A 21,791-nucleotide genomic window follows, 5' to 3' on the forward strand; every position below is an offset into this window, starting at 1 on the left:
TTGGCCATATAAAAATGGAGGATTATGTGGTGTGTATCTCAGAGAGTTAAACATGTTTTACCGAAAACTTTATATTCAAATACCCAAGCAAAATAATATTAAGAAAAATCTTTAAACATTGATTGTGTTGGATTTTCATCTGATCAGCATATTTATATGGTCTACAGAGACATTTCTAAAACTGTATTTTCTTCAGATTTTGCCTTTTATACGTGAGCTGAATGAAATTGAGCTTTTTTGGTGGTGGGGCGGTGTGCCTGGCGGTCTCAGGGGAAGAAGGGGATGATCTCATTGCTGGGGGGCCTTGCTCTACCTGCTGTAGTCAGGGCGGAGCCGCAGACCCCTCTCCCCAGGCCACTGCGCAGGCTCGTGCAGGTTGTTCGGACCAGGGACAAGTGGAGACCGAAATGCAGACCTTACCCTTCTTTCCAAGCCACGTGTCCTTGCCTGCAAGAATTCTCCCCAGAGGAAGGATGCCTTTTCTAAATGTCACAGAGGCGTCACCTTTACCAAGTACTGGCTCAGTGAGGCCGAGTTCCTCTCACCTTGGGGGCATCTTTTTCTGATTAGCACAGGGCGGCCTGCAGCGCGCACACCCCCATCCCAAAGCATCCTGGGTTGCTTGCTTGTGTAGACTGCTGCTGTCAGTGTGGGGAGTTTTTGTTGGGAACCCAGCTCCTTTCTCTCCACCACCACAGGGTGATAGAGGAGCCCCTGCTGCTAAACTTAGGACGTGAAGCCAGGTCTTGACACACACCTGTGTGATTGTGTGTCTGTGTGCATGTGGCATCTGCGGAACATGTAACTAGGGATTTTTTATAATACTTTAGCCTATTTTGGCTCATGTTTTTATGAGTTTATTGTTTAACTATTATATTAAAAAGTCGGCTACCTATGTTAGATTTTTCTTGAGTGACATGAAAAAATGACTTTATTTTGGAAGTTCTCTTTCTTTCATGTGAATGCCGTTTTTCATATAGAGAGATAAATGCAAGGAATAGATGAATCTGAGCATACTGATTCACAGTCAAGAATAGTTTGGGTAGTGACATGCAAATAAACGTTTTCTGTGATTAAAATGATATGATGTAAAACTCTCGCCTGTATTGTATAATTGCTTAACTTGAGTAATAGGAATGTGGGAGCTGTCTAAAGTTAGGGGAAGAGAGGGTAGAAAGAGCTAAAATTCAATTAGAGGCTCACTTCTGTCAGCGAAGTGCCCCCTCCCAGCCTTAGCTGTTAGAACTGATTTTCACTGTTCTTTAAAAAAATGCCTGACATGATTGGGGACTTAGGTCTCATTTAATTAACTATTTTTAGCTCTATTTTTCCTACTAAATTCATAAAAGGCAAATTGCTAAATTCTGTATATCTAGAGTCTAAAAAGTTATGATGTGAGAAAAAATGCTTTGGCTAAATGAAAGTAAGGTTGGTTTTGTTTTGGGAGCATCAGGACAATTCTTTAGATTGCATGTCATATGTCAAATGTTTTATAGATTGCACTATACTTTTAATTTTATTAGCAGAACAAGTTAATCCAGTTAAAATAAAGTCTTAAATAAGTAAAAGTAAGTTTAAAAACTTTCGTATGACATTTTTGCTGGATTTAATAATGTACTTCCAAAGTAATGAGAGTTGCTGATAGTTTTAAAAATAACAGATAACTGTACTTACATGATACTTTCTCTTGTTTCTTAAATTATGTCTTACATTTCAAAAGTACCTTTTGAAAAAAAGCAAGAGGTATTCTGACATCTTTTACTTTTCTGCAGTTGAGTCAAATATTTCAGTTTGAAACATAAATATCTGAGTAGCAAAAGGAAATTTTCTACTTCATGGGTCTGAAACACTTATGTAATGTTATTGAGGTATCTACAAGAAAACTTGAAAAAAACGTGGGGTGGCAAATTAGTAAAAATTAGCCATATTGGGAGGGTTAGTAGGGGGAATGGAGAGTTATCACTAATGGGTTTCTTTTTGGGATGATGGAATGTTTTCAAATTTGATTGTAGCTATGGTTGCATAGCTCTGTTACTACACTAAAAACTATTGAGTTATGTACTCTAAAGGGATGGTATGTAAACTATATCTCAATATAACTGTTTAAAAAATTAGCCATGGGATAAAATATAATTAATGCTAGTGAGGTGATAAGAGTCTGTACATCCTGCATTGCTCGTGGCCATGTAAAATGAAAACAAAACTCTTATAAGGCAGGTTGACTATTCAGAACCACGAACATGTTCTTGGGTACTGATATGTGACTTATGGGAATGAATACTAGGAAAGGATCAAAATATGGAAATGTATCAAATTGCCGTATATTTGTTTATTTCTGTTCTCTTTCTGTCCTCTCTGCCTTTTGTATATACACATGTGTATTTATCTGTAGTATAGAAAAATTAGAAGTGATCTAAATAAATAATAGAGAAGGACGACTAAGTTTTGATATGCGGATTCAGTGGGTTATTATGAAGCCTGTTATTTTCAAGCTTTGTTTGCTGGAGTGACCATCTTTGAACGTAATATTAGTTTCATTATTTCTTTAGGATAGAATGTAGGAGTGGAGTTATTAAGTCAGAAAGTTATAAGGTATTTTTTCTCCATCTGAGAGCTCTCTACCTCCAAATACTGTATAAATACATTATAAAAACTAAAGAATTTAGAAATAAGTCACCTCAAGATATGCTTATGTCAGAAGAAAGCCCATTTTCTAAGCCTGTCTCTAGTGTTTGCCTGTTGTGTTCCTTTCTGGAGTGAGCAGGTCATTCTTTTGAAAACTTCCCTCTACTTGATCTGAGTTTAAAAAAGGAAACTCAAAAATTCTTATCTTCTACCTTCCTCGGTATTTTATCATGCCTTCCTGTGCAATTATTAAGTTTGGTAACTATGTCAGTAGTCTTCAAGAAAGGAATTAAACGGAAAACCTGGAACTATTTTAAACAAATGTAATTTTTAAAACATGGGCAGGCAGGGTTTTTCTGTATGTGCATCAGAATGAATTACCACTAGATGGCAGTCTTCTACAACCTTGGGCCTTAGCTGGTACTGCCTGAGAATAAAATGTGGTAAAAAATCAAAAATGGAGGAATTTTGATCCTAACCAATACTTTGGCTTTTACTAAAAATAAATGCAACTTCTTTAAGTTGCAAAAAGGGAACAGTTATTTATAAAAGAAATATTATTTTTCAGACTTTGAAGCACTTTTAAAAAATTACTTTGCTTGAAAAACCTTAGTGTTTTCAGGCTACTAAATTGACTTTCTCACCCATAGCTTAAAACCCTCAGTAGGGCAAAACTATCTCCTTTAGTCATTTGTTGAAATTTAATGGAGCAGGATATAGTACTCTATAGATAGAGTACTATGACTATGTTGTTGAGAATGACAAATTTAAGGGTAGGGATAGGAAGAGGAGCTAACGTGAGATAGAAATTAAGAGGTATAAATGGAGAGACAGGAGATCATGGCATTGAGGGGAAGGAAGAGAGTTTCAAGAGGTAGAAAAGGGGTCAGGAGTGTCCGATTGAGCAGCCGGAGTGTTGAAAAGGAAACACTGAATTTTGCTGTTAGGAGCGTTGGTCCAGTTGTCCCGAAACGATCCCTTAGAGAAGAAATGAAGTCTCGAAGCAAAATTGTTTTGTGAAGAGGTTTGGCCATGCAGCATAAGAGAAAGAAAGATAAGGCAATAATGGACGGGAACAAGTTTTATAAGGAGAGAGAAGTTAATGACACAGGGTAAAATCTTGATCTGATGAACAACATACTTTCCATAATATTTTGTTAAAAAAATTAACTTACGTTTTTTTTTTTTTGAAAAATCATGCATTTGGATTATGTTGGGCCAGTTTTTGTTTCTTAAAATTTTGTTTCTTATCACATAATTTGTGCTTTATGGTCATGTCCAATTGCTGGAAAAAAAGTCTTTTAATACTTCTTTAGAGATTCTCACCACCATGTGGTTCTTTCCTTAATTTTTATTCTCTAATATTTTTGTTTTGCTCTAATATTTATGTTATCTATCTGCCTATAATTTTATTGGGGTTAATCTGTTAATCTCTTAACAGATTTTAAAATATATAATACAGTATTGTTATCTATAGACTGCTCAAATTTTTAAAATTCACTTTCTTGATCATAAATTTTTGTTTTACATGAAGGTATTTATTTTGAGCTTATCTAGTAACAGACAAGTCAAGCCTTAGAGGAATGTTGCCATCAAAAACCAAAACCTCATTTCTACGTAGGCCACAGTTCTGCTTTTCCATTGGGTACCTCTCTTCTCTTTCCAACCTTGCTTCTGGTACAACCGAAGGTTCTTCTGCTTGTACTTGACAGTTGGCTTAAGCAAGAATAAGAAATTTCTTGGCTGTCATCATCTGGATCTTCAGCGTGATCAGATTGGTCTCTTTCTTTCCGTCTCTTGCTTCCATTTCCTTGGGCACGCTAATTCTTCCTGGTCGCGAGATGGCTGTAGCAGGTGTAAGTCCTACTTCTCAGATTCTAGTCCATGTGAAAAAGTGCCGGCCTTCCTCCTAGAAGGATCAGCAAAGGTCTCTTTCCAACTCGGTGGCTCTGGTTGGGCCGTTTTTGAACCAATCACTGTCACCAAAGGAATGTGATTAAGCCTGGGCCTGAGCTACATGAGTGGGAGGTAGGGTCAGTCTTCTTACCCCTAAGACTGAGAGTGGGGAGGAGCAGCTCTCTAGGGAATACCAGTAAACAGCCGTGGTGAGTTTGAGGATTTTATTGCCGATCAGGGAAAAAGGCATGACTATGAACTGGCAGGAGCACATGGTGAGCTCCATTTGGGTGGCGCTTTGAAGGGTTGCATGTTTGGGAAGTCCTTCACAGCAGTACAGCTTCCAGAGACAGTGACACAGGGCTGCTACCCCAAAGGGGAAGAGGGCGCGGAAACTCCCAGGGGAGGGGGAAATCCGGGCGGGGCTTCTGTGGCTGGGCGATGTCCCTCAGATACAAGCTGCTGAGTCTTGGTCAGGGAGCTGTGATGGGCAGCCATGATTCAGTGTCTTTCATAGCCCCAGGATTCATCTTATCTGTGGCTAGCAGATGTTGGGTGTAGTTTCACAGGGCATGCTAAGCAGACACACTCTAAAATGGCTAAAAATATGCTAATTTGGGCTGTATTTAAAGCAGTTGTAAATCTAAAAATACAAGTTTGGCATCGGTGGGCATTGAGTTTCTTTTGGACACAAGATGGCTGTAGCAGCTCTAAGAAGAAGTAAACAACACGGGGCCATTGTTATGTGACCGTTAACGAGAGAGTGAAATGGAAGCTGAGTGGCCGTGGACGTGTCAGCGTTCATCTGGCTCTGGGCTCATGTTCTCTCCTAGAACCTCTTTGGCGCTGCCCCGGAGCTGACGGGAGAAGCAAGCAGTGGCGGCCTGAGAGAGCCGCAGGCGTGCGGGTTAGCGGAGGCGGGGCCTGCGCAGGTGAGGGGCGCGCTCTGCTCTGTGCGGCGCGCAGTCTTATTCCGGTGACATCGTGTGCGTGTGGAGGGGTTTGGCGGGGTAATCGCTCTGTTTATATTTAGAGATTGTTGTAATTCAATTTAATGGAATGTTTTGCAAAGCCATGTGTCATGGTTTTAGTCCTGGTGTGCACAGATAGGGAGGCATGTCCCCAAATTCTTTATAGATGGGTTGAAACTTGAAATAGTGGAGTGCATGATTTTTACTTAATCTTTTCCTCTTTCCCTAGACCGGAACGTGTATGTTTGTTATAAAAGTAATCATGTTCACAAAGGATGGACCCGTAGAAAAGAGAAAATAAATGATTTAGTGCCATCTCTCAAACCAACCACTGATAACGTATCACCAACAATGTTCACGACAGAGCTAACTCAGAGTAATTTTATAGTGCTGGAATTTAGCTATCTTACCATCAAAAGGGTGCAACCGTTGAAAATGTTTTTCTATTTACCAGTAGAGAAAAGTATATTTATCATGTAAAGTCTGGTGCTGTATGATATGGCATGTAAGCAAGTAATGGAAATATGTTAAATAGATGTATTTCTAAGAAAAGCTTTTACTTCATGTGAATATATTTTGAAGTAGTTGAAGGATTTATTAAATATTGGTCCTCATTTCACATTCATTAGAAACATATAGATTTACATTTCACATTCATTGAAAACAGATTTACTAACAGAAAAAAATTCATATTTACTCGGGTATAGAAAAAATAGCACGTTATGTGAAATTCCTAAATATTTGATGAGGGACATATTATACCTGTCAATTTTTGCACTCCAAATCAAACTTGCCTTTTCTTTAAAATGGCAAAAATGTTTCATATGGCAATCTAATAACTATGCGCATTTTATATTGTGGGAAAGCTCTCTTGAGCTGCCCATATTGTGTGTCCAAATCACAGCTCAGGATTTCCGGTAGCGGTGTCTGCAGGTGGATGGGGAGGATCCTGTGTCAGTACGCCCGGCCTGACGGTGGGACCCTGTGTCAGGACTCCGGGCCTGACGGTGGGACCCTGTGTCAGGACTCCGGGCCTGACGGTGGGACCCTGTGTCAGGACTCTGGGCCTGATGGTGGGACCCTGTGTCAGTACGCCGGGCCTGACCGTGGGACCCTGTGTCAGGACTCCGGGCCTGACGGTGGGACCCTGTGTCAGGACTTCGGGCCTGATGGCGGTACCCTGTGTCAGGACTCCAGGCCTGACGGTGGGACCCTGTGTCAGGACTCCGGGCCTGACGGTGGGACCCTGTGTCAGTACGCCGGGCCTGACGGTGGGACCCTGTGTCAGGACGCCGGGCCTGACGGTGGGACCCTGTGTCAGGACTCCGGGACTGATAAACACGCACGCCTGCACTTCTGACCTCAGCGTCCTCTTTTCTTCTTGCTACCTGGCCTTTTCATGCTCCTTTTAAAGACCGTGCATTGGAACAGTGCTTGTAACTGACTTCTGTGCCATGCAATTTGAGATTTCCTGACATGAAGTGGTTTCTGAGAGTCATTCTGGGTCCGTTCCTTTTACGTCCTTCACTGATCGTTGGAGATTTGGTAGCTGACGCCACAATCACATCTCACTTTTTAACAAATTGTTCCTCAATTGTAATAACGTGTGTCGTATACATAATATGTCGTTAGGGTTTTGGTTTGGTTCTCATTCCGTTGTTTTAGTTCTGCGGCCGGCCGTATCACCCGGTCGTTTCATTATTTAACTCGTATCCTTATTAAACGGCTCAGTAGTGTGAGATGTTTTCAGAGCGCGCGCTTCTGAGTCTTGGTTCTGGTGTTTCATCTCTTGTGTGCATGTTATGGTCCCCTTTCCTTCCTTCTCTGCTCTTATTCTGTAGTGTTTGTTAGCTTCTCGGGCCAATCTCTTTTTTCATCTTGCTCAAGCTTAGCTGGCCAACTGCTTCTGGGCCAGATTACTTTTTATGGTGCTGGTGAATTTTCCCTGCCTTTGCTCCTGCCTAGTCTATTCGTTTTCTGTTCCGACACACTGTTTTGAGGGCTAGGCATTGCTTAGTGTCTCTGCCCGTCACTCGTCTGGGAGTGGTGGAGGTGGGAAGTGAAGAGGGTCTCGGGGCTGTGGCAGCCTTTCCTGGATGATCTGGCCTTAGCTCTGTCTTCTGCGGTTTTCCTAAGTGCCTTGAATCATTGCTCACTGCACCTGGAGGGCCTCTAACTTATCTCGGAAGGTGGGGAGGATGTCCTCAGACTTTGGATTTTTGTCTGTAATGACATCCTCGGTAGTTTTTCTCAGCCTTTGTTCTTTCCTCCGTTTCACTGTATCTCATCAGAATCCATTCCCCTCACCCGCTCCCCTTTTTTCCTCCACCCCCTACTTTTCTTCCGGCCTCTATGGGCGTGTGTGTGACTAGCCGTGACAGTCCCTTCTGTAGCCCGTACTCATCACCACTGCTGGAGATACTTAACCTGGCGGATATTTTTATGGGCTTTGGCCTCTACTGCTGTCTTTCTCTTTGCAAAAAACACCAACATGGTAAAATTTGTTTTTCTTGTCTGACAGAAAAGGGAATGTAGTGAAGGTAGAACTTTTGTTGTTCTGGGCCTTTCTATTTCTCTAGGCTGTCTACATCCCTTCTGGATCTGTCTTTCTCTAAATTTGAGAGTTTTGGTAAGGTTCTCAGAATTTTATTTATTTGCAGCCTCACCATGTCGCCTCCTCGTGTGGAGTTTAGAATTAGTACCGTCACAAAATACACTAAATTTAGCCCGGAAGATTCTTGGAAATGTCTTGTTTCTTGATGGTTACCATTTTCTGAAAATTATGGCATGAAGTTGTATCCTTTCCTTTGTTTCACTGCTGCTGGTATGGTTACTGTTCTTCATCATTTACTTACTTATTGGTTTAATGTACAATATTACATTTTGAAATGGTTTTTTGAAAATAGTCCCTGGACTGCCAAATTTGAAAAATGGATGTTCATAAAAATTCTGTGGATTCAACAATTCAGTTGTGTTTGGAAGATTGTGGTAGACTCCTGGATAGACAATCCTTTCTTTCTATTATATGATCTATTTATTTAGTACAGATTAATTTCTTTGTACTGATGTGAATGTCTTTGCCAGATTGTTCTTGGCTTTTCAATTGTGTTTGTATGTTTTAATGTGGTCAAATCATTCCTTTCCTGTACAATTTGTTCTATTTCTTGTAAACTTAGAAAGTTCTCTCCTGTACAGTTTTGATACTTCTGTCTTTTGTAGTTTGATTTTCTAGCAGGGATTTTTATACTTATTTATAGAGAAGACTGTATGTGGAGAGAGAGCTATATTGCATTTAACCAGGTAGGATTGGTAACTTAATCAACCCTTCCAGATTGGGAAACTAGCTCAGAGAAGATAAGTGTCTCGCTGCAAATTATGCCTGGTCCTAGGGAGGCTTTGAATTCAGAGCTATCTGATTAGTTTGTTCTTTCTAATACATCACCTCTTATTTAATTGCCTTGCTAGTTAGAAGATCTATGTGAACTCTCACAGAAGAAGGGTAGGAGGCTTTTCTGTAAGCTCAGCGAGGGCAAAGACCAGGTCTTCCATTCATCACCGTATCTAAGATCTCGCAGAGTCCTTGGCACAGAGTGGGTGCTAAATAGTATTTGTTGAGTTAATGAATCAAAATAGCCATGTCACTGAACAGGGCTGATGTCTCATATGTCAGACTTTTAAGGTTATTTTTCAGAAACAAAAGTTAGCCCAGTTCCTCATTCTAGCCAACTTCTAGTTTTGTTTTCTTTAACAAACAAGTGTTGAATATCCATAACAATGCACGGGTTATGGAAATTACTGTCTCCCATAGTGGTAAAAGTGGAGGTGATTGCTTACACTTCCCGGATTTACCTTTCCTCAAATTATTTCTGAATATGCCAGGGAGGCAGCATTTATACAAGTCAAACTTACTCATAGGAATAATGTTTTATCTGTTTGAAGTTGTATTTCTATATATTATACATCCTCTTGTTATTAATATGTTCCTTAGCATTAAATGTGTGATAATCAAAATTATTGACTTTGTTATAACATTCACGTCAAAATTCAAAGTTTTAAGAAATTATTTAAATTTTTTAATATTTAGTATAAAAGACATTTCTTCTTTTTAATTCTTTATAATCCTTTATTTCTCTTCTCTCTGTGCCTTGCGAAAGTTCATTTCCTTTAACTCTTCCAGTTTTTTTATTTTACTTTTTTTCAGTCAAATGGAACTTCAGAAAAGTTAAAATTTTTATCAAAGAAAGTTTAATTTCAGAGTGTAGACATGAAATGGACATGGCATAGATTATAAAGATTTGGCAGCACAGTAGTCCTACGTTTGTGACTGAAGTGGAAAGAAAATTCTGTATATAAATGGTTCAGTATGTTTGGAATATAATTGTCAGTAAAGGAGGCGAACAGATTTTACTAATATATATGAGTATGGCAGAATATTTTTTAAATCATAAAATGACTTCTATAAGCTGGTATGGGATTATATTGTCACGTAAATAAAAATTCATGAATTCTTTGGAATAAAAAGCCTGCCAAAGAAAATAGTGAACTATAGCATAAGTTGCCTTTTGCCTCATCTTGAGGCAACTCTAGATTATCAGATCATCCACCTTCAAATAACTTTTAATTGTTTAAACTGAAGCCTTTTTCCTGCCTGCCAAGGAAATGTACGAGTGGCCACATGCGGTTGCCGACAGGCTGTGCTTCCCGAGGCCGTCGGGATGCTTCGATTGCCATCCGGAGAGAGAACTGATGTGCTCAGCTGGGGAGGACGATCAGCCAGAACACAGCCTTGCATTTTTGTATGGGAATGTTAGTGCTTATACAAGATTAACAGTCTTTTCCTTCTAGGGAATCAACAGATAATGTTTTGATAACCCTTGTTTTACTAGTGAACCATACGGCCCCGTTTTCAAATAGACATGGTTGAAATGCCGGAGAACAATGTTAGAGAAGGCTTCCTTTGGTGCGCCGGCTCCCGTTCCTTGCCTAAGCATTAAAGCGCAGGTGTTTTATAGTATTAGAGAACTTCCCTTATTTGTTTTTAAGATCCTTTATGGATCCACACTGAAAAGTTGGAAGATCAAGGGGATAATAGGATTGATTCTCATCCTGTGCTGGTTTTTCTTATATATAGGGTATTCATTTGTGAAATCTATGGTCCAAGATTCATAAAACAATGTTACTTTCAAATAGTGTCTTCCTGTATATTATATTGTATAAACACTTTAGTTCCTGGGGGAAGGTTGTAAAAAGAGTTTGCAGATAGTCTGCAAAGTCATTTTTTACGTGATCATTTAAAGTTGTAACTTTTCCTAAAAGGTGAATTCTTATTCCTTCTATACATATACTATAGAAATTTAGTGGTTAAATACCTCCTTGCCTACTTTGGCTAAGAGAGGGAAAGGCTAAAAAGAACGTTTGAAGTTTCTCAGTGTTGTTTGAAAAAAATAATACTTTCTTTCATGATGGCTGACTGCCAAGACTGGAGAAGTGTTATGGGAATGTCTGTGGTCAGGCTGCCTTTGACGAGAGGATGGTTACCTATGGTAGTCTTGATAGGACTTGACAGCCATTTTGATCTATATACATCATGGTCCCCTCCTTAACAGTGGAGTAACTGAGCTATTAAATATTTTATCAATTGAGAAGGAGAATGATTACCATAAAACTACTTTATTCAAATGACACTGTGATATGAAGGTTTCCAACAGTTTCACAATTCATCTATAAAACGCATTGCCTTGGGAGGTGAACAATCTCCCCCTCCCCCAGTCTTTCTTGAATTACATTGATTCAGTAGCCCTTTTCTATTCTACGTGGAAACATTTGCTTGCAGATTTACATCCTAAAACATAAGGGAGAAATATATATTAATGATTAATATAAACACATTTTTGTGTTGATGACTACCATGTTAGAGTTTTTTAAAAAAGTACATTAGTAGTACTCTGTAGAGGATATATATATATATTTATATATGCATAAGTATATATGCATGTGTGTGTATGTACATATATATGTATCTTATTTTAAGTAGATTATCTTTTTGATGGACATTTAGGTGGTTTCCAGTTTTTGACTGTGAATAAAGCTGCCGTGAACATCTTTATATAATTCTTGATGAGGACAGTGCAAACATAAAAGTGTCATACGAATGTAGGATGATATTATTTATTTATTTATTAATCTAGGATGAGTTGTAAAATTATCCTGCTAAAAGATATTTCCAGTTCTTTTCACTATAACACTTTAAGACATTCAAGTCATCCGAGTAGAGTTCTAATTTGCATCTTCAGTATTTCAGATAGTACATAATTTAGTTATTTCTGGCTAATTTGTGATATCAGAAATGATTAATCTTGGCATATTAGAATAAATCTCCCCATATTACATTAATATTTGAACAGCATTTCTGCCTAAGTTGAAAATAAGCAGTATTTTAAACCTCAGTTTTCTTGCACTGAAATTTGTGAATAAGAAAAAAAACAAATCTGTGAATAAGAACCATGTGAAGTAGCATTTCTAGATCTGTGAAAATAAGACAATACTGTTTAATGTGGAATCAAAAACTGAGAAGTATTCATAAATCCAATTTGAGAAGCTATATTCATGTTTTTAGGGGACTCTGAGGATAAAATGTGTGAGTGGAAAATTAAGATTTCATATGGCTTTTTGCTGCTGGTTGATTAAGTCCTATACAGTTAGTTCATTGTCCTAAAGATGAAATTTGTACAAGATTTTGGAAGGCAGGAGTAGTGTATTAAAAGTGCTTGTTTCCAAGGTAGTATAAACTGGTTTTACCAATATATCATCTTTCATTTACCAATATGTAAAAAGAAAAGGAAAATGTACAATGGGAACAAAACATTGAGATGATGAAAAGCTACAAGGAAAGAAAAAAGACTTTAGAAAGACTACTGAAAAGAAACTAGCTTTTTTCCTCAACAGTCTGTCCTAATGCATTTCGCTTTCATTATATATCTAGCCTAGAGGCAAAGTATGTTGAGTATTACAACAAAGAGGGTGTTATAAGGAGGACTTTTTTTTTTTCAATAATAAAGTATAACATATGTGTAAACCATGCACTTTGTAACAGGAAACTTTATAATAAGGGAGGACTGTGCTTAGCTTTTCCACAATTTTAGAAGAATGAGTTTTATTAGGTGTTAGACAAAAAAATTATCAACTGACTTTTATGCTGGAAGGTTGAAAGATTTGTTATGACCATTTCTAGACTTAAGCAGTGGTTTTAATGTGGGTCCTGATATATTAGGAACAGTGCCTAACACTATTAATGTGTCTGCTGTCGCTAGTTCTCGTAAGGAATGGTTCTCTTAACTTTTGCCTTTCAGTGAAAGATTATTCAAAATCCTGTTATTCTGTGGTTTTCTCAGCAGTATTAGGCTGTTCTTGAATTGATCAACACATAATATAATTTGGGAACACAATCAATGGTTCTTTTCTTTTTGAAAGATGGTGACAAATTCTTTTGAAACTTGGGAAATTGGCTCCATCATTCATCTCTTACTCGTTCTTTGCTTTTGCTGCCCAACTTCCTGAAAACCATATTGTTTTGATGTCAACATGTAAAATAGATTATCTGTTGGGGAATCCATGTATTAATTATTTGGAGTAAATGTAAACTTGACACATGATCGTAGGTGTTGAGCCTATTAGATTATTCAGTTAATGAGGACGCCGAAGTCAAGGATCGTTGATATGCCTGAACAACATTCCTTGTAAAGTTTCCCCAGTTTTGAGATTAACTGGCAATCGCTCTATTTTTCTGTCTTTTAAAGGCTGATACGTTATGGTAGAGCTTTAGGATTTGTCTTACTATGGAGTAGTTGAGCGCTTTGTATTTATCACATAGTTACGGAAATGAGCTAGAAGTAGTACAGAAGTCAGTCTTCTACCCTGTGGCTTTTCAATCATCTATTTAAAAAATATTACACCTACTCGTTCTCTTCCCTCCCTTACTTAAAAATGATTATATACCATGCAAATTTACGTACTAATTTAAACGAAGGTGGGGGAATTTATTTCATTTTTAAATTTTTCAAAATTTTAATCTATTATTTATTTATTTATTTAATGGTGACATTGGTTAACGGAATTGAATATGGGGGAATTTAACGATATCCTTTAACATGGTTCAATTCACTGCAGGGCTATTAGAAAATGAGGGATGACAGTTTCAGGCTCAGGCGAGAGATGGTAGAAGTGTGTTAGCAAGATATATTTTTATATCATAAAAACAGACCATTTACTTTAACCTTGCAAGGTCACAGAAGCACTCAAAATAACTTTTAACTATGTGCAATTAATTTGACAAAAATAAAATAGTATGACAAGCTTACGAAGACATCAGCATCCCCACCCCCCTCCCCCACTCCAAGATGACTCGTTTCTGCTTGTATTTTTTCTGATGGCTAACTCCTTATCTCTAAATAATATGATCACACCACTGCTTTTTGGATTCATTATGCTTAGACTTTGTCGATGTACCACAGTGATAAAGGTTTTGATTAATGACACATCTTTCCTCTTTTCCTTCTTCCATTTATATCACTATCCTCATTTCTGTTGCTACTTATTTCTGCACCTACAAACAAGATACTTCTGTTTCTTGCTCCATCAGCTTTCAAGCCCTTGATCGTAACCATTTTATCTTTACCATTATTTATTTCTACCTTCAGTCTCTCAACTTCTGTCAACTTCAGCTTTATTCTTGCTTTGTCAAGGTTAATAATATTTATATACTGGTCTGTGATTATAACTAAGCCTTCCACGACTTCTCTATGGATGACTCTAAAAGTTAATACGTACTATGAAGTATGTAAATATTATTCAGTGTAGAGTACCAGAATCCCAGTTCTCTTTTTATAAGTACAATGTCCTGTGCTATTCAGAGGAAAATGTTCCTAGTGGATTCCTTTTTATTTTTTTTAAAACATACATTTCCTTGCATAGCCTTTTAGTTCCTTAAGTTTTACTAGATGTTTAGTGACACTACTGAATCCATCAGTTCCTTCTAGTTCCTGGGGACTTTCCTGTCATTCTGGAGTTATGGGACTTTTCCCCCCTAATTTTTTACTTTTTGAATGCTCATTTTATTCTGGAATAATTTTTGTTTTGTTCTTTTGTTTTTCTTGGGCTTTTCTTATTTCATGTGTGTTTTGTTGTTTTTATTTGAGGATAAAGTGACTGGATGGGGAGCTCGCTTAAACTGGGGACCTTCAAATGTCAGAATGAGTAGAGAAGGGCTGTGTATTCATAGGAGCGAGCATCTGGACCGAGCACTGCAGTTCTTCCCAGACAGGTCAACATGTACAAAGATTCGAAGAGACATATCACTAACATAACAAAAAGATAACCTTTGTTACTCTCAGCACTTAGGAAATTCCAAGTGTTTTGGGAGCTGTAAGCCAGGAATTGTGGATGAAGAGCCAGTATATATGAGAAATATATTTCGGTCATTTGAATGACCACAGATATATTTCTTATAAATCACAGTATTGTTCTCATTAACAGTCATTCCTCATTTCCATCTAAGTTCCCCAGTTCTTCTCAAATACTAATCCACTTTCTCTATAGATTTGCATACTGTGGACATTTCACATAAATGGAATTCTATAATATGAGGTCTTTTGTGATGGCTTTCATTCCCTTATAATAATTTCAAGGTTTATCTATGCCATAGCAAGTATCAGTACTCTCATCATTCCTTTTATTGCATAATAGTATTCCATTGTATGGATGTACCACATTATGTTTACCTATTAATCAGTGATGGACACTTAGATCTTCTGTTTCATGGCTATTGTGAATAACGCTGTTACGAATAGTCATATACAAGTCATATGTAAGTTTTCATTTCTCTTGGGTGTATATTAGGAGTGGAATTGCTGAGTCTCATGGTAACTCTGTTTGACCTTCGAGGACTTGCCAAATTGTTTTCCAAAGTTACAGCACTGATTTCAACTCCTGCCAGCAATGTACAAGGGTTCCACTCACGGATGAGGTCCTCCACATCCTTGCCAACGCTTGTTATTGTCCATCTTTTTGATTATAGCATCCCTAGTGGGTGTGTGGTGGTATTTCATTGTGGTTTTGAATTGCATTTCTCTGATGGCTAATGACGTTGAACATATTTTCATGTGCTGTTGGCTACTCATTCATATTTAACAGGCAGGCAGTGAAGGCTGACAGCAAGTTGTGTGTTCCTGGTGTCAGGGGCCAGAGCTTATCAACTGGTGAGCTTAACTTTAAGACAGGAGACTATCTGGCTGTTTTGTTGGGGACTCATATCTGTGTATAGGTCTTTTCTCTTGAGGTGGTTTTCTTTCTCTAGAGATTTCTTTAACTCCCGTCTGGGTAGCATGATCCTTATCCCATGTATTCTGGAGCCGGGTGGGGAAGGGAGTTAGTGGGTTGACTATCCAGGATCTAGATTATTTCTTCATCCCTGTATTCTTAGGCGCTTTTCCTACTCGCATGCTGTTTTATACCAATCTGGAGTACCTTGTTTAGTGTAAGTTCTTTAGAGGTTATATTTTGTTTTCCTGTGGACGTCTGCGTATCTGTTACTCACATAGACATTTAAACAACTGCCTTGTCTTCAGATCGCACCTCTCCCCACTTTTTGTGGTAGCTGATACTTTCACTTCCTGAGCCTTTTCAGAATTTTATGGGTGAATAAATATATTCTTTAGGCATTTAGATTTGACCTTGCTCTACTCTTCTGTATTGTTTACCATTTCTCCATTCTCTTTCCATCTTCACAGCTTGTGGTTAGGCTTACTGCAGGTCTTCTGATTTCTTTGAAGGAGTTTGTTTATTTTATTCCTTGCTGTTTGGGGTATTTTTTTTTTTTTAGGAAATGGGGACATTAAGATTTTTTAATTCACTATTTTGAAATAGGAAGTCGTGCTTTCTCTTTCGATGTAATGCATCTATAAAATATTGGGTAGAAATTTGTTCTCAAAGTCACCAGTCAGGTAAAAGAAAATGTGAGTGGTTGTCTCTACAGGCTCTTAATTTCTGCTTTGAGTGAATTAATAATAAAAGGGGGTCAGAATGGTTGCCAGGTCATGATTACAGAAGCTCGGCTGTAAGTCATGGGCAAAAAGCTTGGTTGTCTGTCCCCAGAGTGGAGTAAGTTATTTCACCTCTGGGACCCAGTAAATATTCTGACAGTTGAGTAATCCCACCTTCAGGCACATGGTTGGCAGCAGGGTAAGTAATACCTGGCATAATAGTTTACGGGGGACGAGAGAGGAGTGTAAACCCTTAATAGGGGTCTCTCTTAGTTTTCTAATTTCATTTGCATTGCTATCAATAAGATTCGTTTTGTTCAGAGGACGGGGGCAGTTTAGCAGATGCTTGGATTGCTGTCATTCTGCTGTGGTTTCTGGAGAGAGAGGAGATGAACACCGTGTTAGTCCATAATCTACTATCAGAGCATTTTAACCCAGTGTTTGTTAGAGATTCTCACAAGCCCAGGTTCCAATTTTCTATTTCCAGTTAGCAGGCCGGATTTTGTCTTAAAACAGTATATAAATCATTTCACATGGCTTTCCCACTATCACTCAAAACTTAATATATCTGGAAAATAGTACCTGAGATAATGTCTGTGTGGTACCCAGTCCTGTGCTTGGTTCCATTTACCCATTGTCAGCCTCTAGTTTAGCAATCCCAATAGAAGATAAGAGTCTCTCCTGATAATTCTTCCCAACAAAGACCTGCCAAGGACTTTGAATAGCTCAAGCTGGATCATATGCTCATTTTTGAGCCTACCACTAGGGTCAGAGGATGGTGTGGTCTTACGGGTAACATCTTTGTTAAGTTCTCGGCTCTTTGGTAGGCAGTGCAGGTTGGAAACGTAGTTAGTCTTATTTGGATCACATAGAATTTGGAAACAGATGCTGTCTGACAAAAAAAACATATGTTTGCTATACAGAGAAAAGACAAAAGTTTAGAGTTATGGTTGTCAAACTTTGTGTCCACCAGAATTACCTGGTAGGGTTACTGAAACACAGATTGCTGGCCCGCTCTCAAGAGTTTCTGACTCAGTAGGACTGGGTGGGGCCCAAGAGTTTGCATTTCTAATAGGTTCCCAGGTGGTGCTGATACTGCTGGTCTGGGCAACCACACTGAGAACCCACTGCTTTTGAACAATGGTTCTTAAACTTTAGTGTGCAAAGAATTTTCTGGGAGGGCTTACTAAAAGTGTTTGTCCTAGGTCTATAAATTCGAATTTGGGGAGTTTGGGCTTGAACCCAGGAATCTGGAGTTTCAAGTACCCAAGTTAAATCTTATACAGGAGCCGCAGGAGATCAGCTGACCATGCTGTGAGAAATGCTGCTCTGTAGGCTTAATGTAACAAAGACTGTAAATCGACTGTCCTTATTTTTACTAAATTGGAAAACTATTTTTTAAATTTCAATATGTACATTTGTATCAGTATTAATAGGAATCTCAGGCCATGTCACATTTCTAGTGAAGTGACAACCAGCTTTATTGTTCAAAGTTAAATTCACTGGAAAGGTTTTTCTTTACCATTTTTCAAGGCTGTGTCGGAGTGGGAAACCGATATTACAGCTGACCTCTGGTATCAGCATGCCAGGGAGACTTATCTGTAAACCAGCATGATTCAGAATTTGTATATATTGCAAAAACGATCACAACAATAAGTCTAGTTATCATTTGTCATCGTACAGAAGGAATTTTTTTTGATGAGAACTTTTAAGATTTACTCTCTTAGCAACTTTCGAATATGCAATACAGTACTATTAACTATAGTTGCCGTGGCCAGTGAGAGCCTCTTTAACCTGGCTCCTGTGCCTTGTGACGTGCCTTGCCGTCTTTTTTTTTTTTTTTTTTTTAAGCACTTTACTTTCTAGCATAGCAAGGTGTTCCAGGGTCATCTTATACCTGTGCTGCTCCAGCCATGGAACAAGCTGTTTCTCTGAGGAACCCTGTTTCCTTTTAGTGGGAAATAATATTAGAGACGAAGGTCTGTATACTAGAGATGCTCATGTTACACCGGTGGTCACTTTGCTTTTAGGCCCTTTCAGAGGACAAAGCTAGGGAATAGAGACATGTACATATACATACACATACATATAAACACACACACATATGCATATGTGCATAAACACATATATCAACATGCATACATGTACATAAACACACACATACATATGCGTTGTTTAGATATCATGCGTTCATACTAATATCTCCAATTTCATTCTATCCCTACGTGATTCTTTCTTGCCTTCCTCATTATATTTACATGTCCCTTCTTCCAAAGTGGATCCTGGCTCCCAACAGCATCAACACATGCATTCATTTGCTCATTTCTAAAACATCTCAAGTAGTTTTAGAATTTCTTTTGACAATATTACTACAATAAACAAACCTCAGTCTCTTTCTTTCTAGCTAGCTTGCTCTCAGAATTAAGTGCATCTCTATGGCGGCCACTTCCAATCCTACATACTTTCAATTTCCTTCCCTTTAGCCAGAGCCATGAACTCTTAGGTCCCAACCCATGTTGAGTATGTTTGCATTATCGTTTCACTTTTTCTTTTGATTTTTGTCGTGCTTTCTCTAAGATCTCTGCTTCCCACTGTTCTTTTTCATAGACTCTTATCAGCCTTCCCTTTCTGACTCTCTATACTTTGAGGTTTCTGGTAGTAATGGGCTGATGGTGGAGAGCTATTGGAATTTTTTTCCCCTTTACATATGATGGAGGTTGCAGAGTTCTTTGTCTCACAGTAAGCAGAAGGCATGGGTATAGTGGGGTTTTATATTTTTTTCAGAAGAGTAAAGGTTTGAGAGTCTTGGAATTAGGTGGCCAACATTATTCTCTGAATCCAGAGACACTGCCTTTTATTTTTATTTATTTATTTATTAAAAATTATTGGGATGGCATCGATTAATAAAATCAAATAAGTTTCAAGTGTACAGTTCTACAGTATGTTGTATATATATTGCATTGTGTGTTCACCACCCGAAGTTAGATTTCCTTCTGTTACCAAATATTTGGCCCCTTTTATCACTGTCTACCTCCTCCCTCCCCTTTCCCTCCGGTAACCACTAACCCACAGCAGAAACTCTGCTTTTTAAAAGACACTTTCAGATCCCAGAGATATGAAAAGGAATATAAAGAAACATTTCAAACAACTTCATACTAATAATTTAATACCTTACAAGAAATAAATAAATGACTCGAAGACCATACTTACCAAAAACTGCCATAAGAAATAAAAAGTCTAAGTAGCCCTGTATTATTAAATTTTTAAAATCCATAATAAATTTTTTCTCAAAGTAAACGACTAGCTTAGATAGTTTCACAGGTGAAATATATTAAATGTATAAGAAAAAAATTATACCAATATTAAGAAAATTCTTTCCAAAAATAGATGAGGAGGGACTACTTCCCAAACCATTTTTTCGAGGCCTATATAGCTTTGATATTAAAGCTGACAAAGCTGTTTTAGGAAGGAAAAATTATAGTCAGTATTCCCCATTAAGACAGATGCACAAACACTAAAATGATATTAGCAAGTGGAATCTAGTGATGTACAGAATGGATAACCTATCGCGACTGATTGGACTTTATCCAGGAAAATAAGATTAGGTTAACAATTGAAAATAAGTCAATATAAAAACAAGAGGAAAACTCGTAAAATTTAACATGAAATGTTAAACTATAAAACTTGTAGAAGAAAAATTAAAAGAAAATCTTTATGATCTTGGAGTAGGCAAAGATTTCTTAGGGCATACAAAACACTAATTATAAAAGAAGGAAAATGATAAATTATATTTCACCAAAATTAAAATCCGTTAGTCTTCAAAAGACAACTATTAAGAAAATGAAACGGTAAGCCTCAGACTGAGAGAAAATATTTACAATGCATATAGATGACAACAGAGTTATTTATGTATATCCAGGATATATAATGAACTCTTATAACTCAGTACAAGGATAAACAACCCAATTTTAAAACATGTACAAAGATTTGAAGAGACATATCACAAAAGAAGATATGCAAATGGCCCCATAAGGATGTGAGAAGATGCTCAGCATCATTAGGCCTCAGGGAAATTCAAATTATAACCACAATATATCCAGCAGAAAAGCTGAAATCAAAAACTGAAAGTATCAAATTTAATTACTAACTGATTACCTTGAACTTGTGATGCTTGATTTTATGTTCATGTAGGGCAGATTTGTGAAAGTTCAAGGTATTTCCTAAACTCTTTTGACTCGTGCCATCTCGGCTCCCAAACTCTTTCCTGTGGGTCTTGTTAGGTCTTGGTTTTAGGCTTTGTTAGGTGGGTCTAGAGCTGGACTTACCCTGGGGCATGGTCCTTACTCTAACGGAGCAGCCTTTCTCACCGTGTTTACAAGGTACTGATGAGGTCTCTTCATATTGTCTCAGCCAGGCTGTCACAATCCCCCAGCATGGCTTGACCCCTGGTTTCTCTGGGATCTGCTTCGTTTCCATCCCTGTAGCAGTCATCCTCTGGTAAATCCTGCACAGTCTCTCCATGGCATGCTCAGCTCCGTGCTCAGCTGGGACTCTCAGGGAACCGCCTCGCAGCTTTCTGCTTCTCCCACTGCAAGCCTCCTTTCTCTCTGGTGTCCTGCCCCGCAGATACCTGGTTCCTCAGCAGCCATCAATTCTGATTCCTGGCTCCTCAGTTTAGTGGCGCCACTGTGCTCTGCTTGAACTCCAGCTTCTGTGCTGCGGTGGAAATTCCCTGTCGTCGGAGAGCGTAGGGAGTGCTGGGACTCACCTCATGGGCGTCCCTTCTCTTGATGTTATAGGCTTGTGCTGGGAGTAGTCTGATCTATTTTGTCCAGTTTGTAGTAGCTTACAGTGGGAGTTATTCTGTTTTAGCTGGAAATTGAAATCCCCCAAGAGAGTCTAGACATATTAATACTTGGAAAACGAGGTTATTCATGATTTCCTGAGAGAGAATAGAAAAGCTCTAAGATCTGCCTTAGATTTCGTCCAGGAGCAAGGAAGAACGATTCCACAGAGCAAGTTTAAAGGGACAATGATGAGAAAGAATAAAATCGTTTCCTGCTTGTGCTCTGCCAAGTTCAGGAAGGATGGAGACTTTACCTTTTTATTTGCTATTCTTCTGACTGTTCAGTTTTTTAGTTTTATAATTTAAAATGTTAAAAAAATAAACCAAGTTTAACAGAAGAGTAGATGCCTCAGAATAGCCCCCCAGACCTTCAAATGCCATATGATAACCTTCTATGATTTCAAAGGTTGTTTTCAG

General features: G+C 38.2%; 1 protein-coding gene across 5 annotated transcripts in view; it reads left to right on the forward strand.

Moving 5' to 3' along the window:
• The window catches only part of BBS9 (Bardet-Biedl syndrome 9), a 301,889-nt gene that overhangs the window by 20,569 nt on the left and 259,529 nt on the right, over nt 1-21,791 (forward strand). Inside the window, exons 1-2 of one of the 5 annotated variants that reach the window (XM_036231100.1) lie at nt 4,986-5,353; nt 5,435-5,453. The exons of 3 other annotated variants lie outside the window; for them this stretch is intronic. The gene's annotated coding sequence lies outside the window, so the exon portion shown is untranslated. Of the gene's footprint in view, nt 1-4,985; nt 5,454-21,791 lie in introns of those variants that run through there. One more of the 5 variants, XM_016160127.2, reaches the window with a different exon arrangement.

The sequence above is a fragment of the Rousettus aegyptiacus genome, unplaced genomic scaffold, assembly GCF_014176215.1.
Source record: "Rousettus aegyptiacus isolate mRouAeg1 unplaced genomic scaffold, mRouAeg1.p scaffold_m13_p_13, whole genome shotgun sequence".
NCBI lineage: Eukaryota > Metazoa > Chordata > Mammalia > Chiroptera > Pteropodidae > Rousettus > Rousettus aegyptiacus.